The sequence below is a fragment of the Drosophila suzukii genome, assembly GCF_043229965.1.
Source record: "Drosophila suzukii chromosome 2 unlocalized genomic scaffold, CBGP_Dsuzu_IsoJpt1.0 scf_2c, whole genome shotgun sequence".
NCBI lineage: Eukaryota > Metazoa > Arthropoda > Insecta > Diptera > Drosophilidae > Drosophila > Drosophila suzukii.
The window spans coordinates 5,028,894-5,033,913 of record NW_027255896.1 but is presented as its reverse complement, the minus strand read 5'-3'; the positions used below and the strand labels follow the sequence as shown (position 1 = coordinate 5,033,913).

Below are 5,020 nucleotides of genomic sequence, written 5' to 3'. Positions count from 1 at the left end.
TTTTTCTGGAAGGCACGCGCCTTTTTTCGTCTTTTCACTTGCGTTTACTTTAGTGAAGGAGTTAGAAGTTGAAGCAAACATACCAGCAATTTACTAAATTAAATTAAATTAGTGCCTTAAAAGTGAAAAAGAAACGATTCCCAGGTAAGTCTGTCGCAGACTAATAATATTTAAAACAGTGAGAGTAAAAAACAAGATAATCTATATTAAAAACAAGGAAGAACGCTATAGTCGAGTACCTCGACTATCAGATACCCGTTACTCAGCTATATGGAGATATGCAAGCAGCAAAGCGAGATTAAAATGCGCCACCTACCGGAGGTATACAGATTTAAGCGTTATGGGCGTTAGAGTGGGCGTGGCAAATTTTTTTTTGGATCAATCGATAGGTATCGACGAGACCAATACATTTCAGTTAAAATTTTTTATCTAGCATGAAAATTGTGGGCGTCACAGGTTTTCGCGGTTTGTGGGCGTTAAAGTGGGCGTGGCAAACTTTTTTTTGGGTCAATCGATAGGTATTGGTGAGAACAATACATTTCAGTTAAAATTTGTATTCTAGCATCAAAACTGTAGGAGCCACAGTTTTGGGCGGCTTGTGGGCGTTAGAGTGGGCGTGGCACTGTGCTGAAACAAACTTGCGCTGCGTAAGAAGCTCAGGAATCTGCACGCCAAATCTCAATAGCCTAGCTCCCATAGTTTCCGAGATCTCAGCGTTCATCCGGACGGACAGACAGACGGACAGACGGACAGACGGACATGGCTAGATCGACTCGGCTAGTGATCCTGATCAAGAATATATATACTTTATGGGGTCGGGAACGCTTCCTTCTGCCTGTTACATACTTTCCGACGAATCTAGTATACCCTTTTACTCTACGAGTAACGGGTATAATAAGGGAAATACAAGATTCCCAAAATAACACGTGGCGGAAAAAAAATAGCTGTGAAAAATATTAATTTTTGACGTGAAAAGCAACAAATGGTGCATATAATAAACAAATCTGTGAAAGAATTTAAAAATCTTATTGAGTGCAAAGTTTCTAGGGACAAAAAATAAGAGATGTTTGTTTTTAAAACTTATATTTGTGGTTAAAATTCGATAAAAATGAATATTAATAACATTTAACAACAATTCTTACTTTTGTGTACGTATTTAAATAAAAATCTCAAACATCTCCAATTTTCAGTTCCTGGAAAAGTGTTATTTTTTTTCCGCAACTGCAAAATAAATAAATGTTTTAATAAATAATATAAAATACATAAATAATGTGTGGTTTATTTTTCGTAATAATTGTTTACAACAAAATAAAATAAATCAAGTGACCGAAAACAAAAGTTTGCTAATTTCTTCTCGATATTTTTTGCATTTTCTTATATTTTTAGACAAGGCTGAAGGTAAATCTATAAAAAAATGGAAGGCTAAATCGTTCCATCTTAAGCATATTATCCGAGGAACTTGTTCTGTCCCACAACTTACTTATTAAGTAAGTTTTTATTGAGGCTGAAAGTAACTATTGTTTGTAAGTTTAATTTTTAAAAGACTTCTGGGATTTTTACATTGAATGCCAAAGATAACATTTCTTTTATTATAAATAAATCTTACAAATAACGATTACTTTCGGTCACTCGTTTTTATTCTCGTCTTGTTTTATTTTTAAAACTAATTTTTTTCTAATACTAGATGCAATCGCCCTGGTCGATCCCTCGGAGCCTCCCGAAAAGGCGCTGCAGAAGGCAATGCGGTGCGTTAAAAACCAGATGCTGAGGAGGAGGTGCCAGCGACCCCGATAACACCGGAAACCCCCGAGCTCAATTTTTAAAATAAACAAATAAAAATAAAAATTACAACTGAAATTTTTTTTGCTGCTAAGCGCTCAACGTGCGCTGAAAGTGCGCTTTTTCGCTGCTTGAATGAGCGCTCAACGTGTGCTGAATGTGTGCTTTTATCGCTGCTCAATCGAGCGCTCAACATGTGCTGAACGTGCGCTTTTTCAGCTGCTCCATCGAGCGCTCAACATGTGCTGAACGTGTGCTTTTTCAGCTGCTCAATCGAGCGCTCAGGAGGGTGCTCAAAAAAGCGCTCAATGAGTGCTATTTTTTGAGCACTGATGAACCCTAGGACATGCCTATGTTAATTTCAGCACATAGCTCCATACAAATTGTGCGCTCATTGAGCGCTGAGTGATGAGCTTTTTGCAGTGATTGAGTGCTCAATAAGCGCTGAATGGTACTGCAGGGAAGCTATGGATATTTCACTCCCCATCCTTTGAATTTGGCCTGTCCTCATGTGGATAGTGTTGGGTATAACATTACATTTTCTTGTATGTTAATCTGATTTGGAAGATCGTTTACAATTTCTGTACTCTTTGGTGTCCATTGATTTTAAATATTTTACAATAAGTTTTCTTGGTATGCTCTTAAATTTTTAAAATAAGTACAATAAAATGCTTATAATAATGATTACAAAGGTTGTTAAAGTAGTTATTTGGAATACATTATAATATTTTGTGTGTGATTCTATTATCTCTTTCGTTTGAATACAAGATAATGGTTCTAACTTTGTTACATTATTATTTACGTAAACGCTCTGTGTGTAATCTAGCATTGTACTTGAAAGAGTGAATTCATCTAATTGTAAAGAACAATTAAGGATTTTAACGAGGTTACTTCCAACTATAGAAATTTCTTTATTAATGCAATATTGATTTAATAATGTTTTAGGGATATTCCATGTCAAGAAAATATTCGGTTCGACATAATTAATTTGGAAATTTTTATATGATGTAGTATACTTGCATTCAGTGTTTTCTTGTCTAATTATTCCTGTTCCTTTGTTAAATACTTAATCTTCATAAAGGAAATATTTGTCGAATATATTTTCTTTTAAAAGATTGTTGCTTTCATCGGGACAAGGAATAATTTAAAAAACGGGAGATTTGACTATTTCTGAAAGAGTATAAGAAGTAATCAAAATTTCGTTTGTGTCTGTTCTAAGCCAAGTGGAAGTTTTGATTTTTAACAATTTCTCAGGGTCCATGTTTTTCAAATAATCGTGTTTTAATAATTTTTGGTTGAATTAACCTTATCTTGTCAGCTGGATCCCTAATTCGATATTTTCTACACATTCTGTAAAGTGTTGTAAGTTAAATATTAAATAGCTGGCTTGTTGCTCCCTTTCTCTGTCTTCTTTTAATTTATTAATTACTTCAATTCCGTTATTTATAACATCGATAATCATATTTAAATTAGTGTTCTGAGCTTTCCCTTCCAAATTAGTAATTTTTTGCTTCATCTCATCTTTATCATCTTGATCTAATGCTCGGAATAAATATTTGAAAACTGATCCTATAATATTAAATAGACCTCTCTTACTACGTTTTGCTATTTTAATTCCATTAATTTCTCTTTTAAGTTTCTCTACTAGATATCTGATTTGGATAACGTCATAAAATTTATTAGCTTCTTTCAAAAGACTTTTAAAGGTTTGTTCAGTTTTTTTATGTTTATACTTAGGTAATGATATTCATATTTAGTCGGGATCTCTATTGATCCAGTTTTAAATACAAGATATTCGTTTCGGGCCTTAATGGGATTTATTTCAATGCTCTGCCCAATTGTTAGTTGAATTGCAGTAGCTAATATTACGGAGAAAATGATTGTTTTCATTGAGTTGTTGCTGAGTCCGTTCATTTCCTTCCGTTTGCCTGAAATTATCATCGTATTTACTTTTATTAATTTTCTTCTTCTATTTGAATTTTGATTTATAATGAACAATTCTTCTTCCCCTATTCGTTTCCTCAAAATGTTTTTCGTCTATTTTCTTCATGGTTCCTGCCTTCTTAAATGGATTTGTGGTTTTAGATTTTACCAAATGTGCTTGTCTATATTTTGTATCTATTTCATAATCATGACGTTTTTCATTTATTTTTCAATTCTACTCTTTTTTTTGTAGTGCGTCATAATCAGGAGTTCTTGCATACATAAATATGTCAGTTCCTATTTGATTTGAAGCATTATGTATTGTTATACGAATATACAGAATTATTTCAAACGTAGTATATCTGTCTGTTTCGCTTCCTATAATTCTCAATTTAGTATTTCTATGTTCCGTTTTAGCAATGTTGCACGATTCACATTTATTTATTATATTCTGAATTAATTTTTGATAGTCAGGGAAATAATATTTTTCTCAAAACCATTTAGTAGTCTTTTCGATGCCTGGGTGTAAAAGTTCTTTATGTCGTTTCAATATTGTTTCTTTAAAGTCTGCATATGTCATTGTCTTCAAGTTTTGCCGTACATCTTACTAATTTCGTCAAATAATTTGGATTTTTAATTTCCACATAAGCTTTTTGGAATGTAAGAAAATCATTATGGAAATATATTGCGCTCTTTTTAGTACATACGTGTTCTTTAATTATTTCTTTTGCTAAAGTCTCTGTCATTTCTTTATAAATAATTTGAATTTTTAATTTGTGAAAGTAATATGTTATTTCAGTTGTATTTTCATTTCCTTTAATTGATTCGATTTGTCGGGAAAAACAAGTAAATGGTCTCTCCGTTATAGAAATATAATTTTGGTTGTCTTCTTGAGCACTTTGGACTGTTGCATTTACACTACTGGCTGTTTGTACTGGTATGTTTTCTTCAAAAGTATCTGAAAATATATTTTCTTCGATTTTAATCCTGGATAATCATATTCGACTAATTTTGTTTTCCATCTTTGTAGTTTCACATGTGGCTCTTTTATGTTGTTTAACCAAACTAAAGGTTTATGATCGCTAATTATTTCAAAAGACCTGACAAATAAATATGATCTAAGATATTTGGTAGCCCATACGATAGCTAAAAGTTATGTTTCTATGGTAGTGTAACTTATTTCGTGTTCGTTAAGAGTTCTTTTGTGACAATACTGCTCCTTTCGCCATGTTGCTTGCGTCTGTTGTTAAAGTTAATGGTTGAATAAAGTCGGGATAAATTTAAATGGGGTCTGATTTAATTAAGACTTACATTTTTT

General features: G+C 32.6%; 1 long non-coding RNA gene across 1 annotated transcript; it reads left to right on the top strand.

Moving 5' to 3' along the window:
• The first annotated feature begins 933 nt into the window (after nucleotides 1-933).
• Nucleotides 934-1,851, top strand: LOC139354473 (uncharacterized). Its single transcript, XR_011605430.1, has 3 exons — nucleotides 934-1,148; nucleotides 1,387-1,487; nucleotides 1,685-1,851. It is a non-coding gene; the product is annotated as an uncharacterized lncRNA (long non-coding RNA).
• The last annotated feature ends 3,169 nt before the right edge of the window (nucleotides 1,852-5,020 follow it).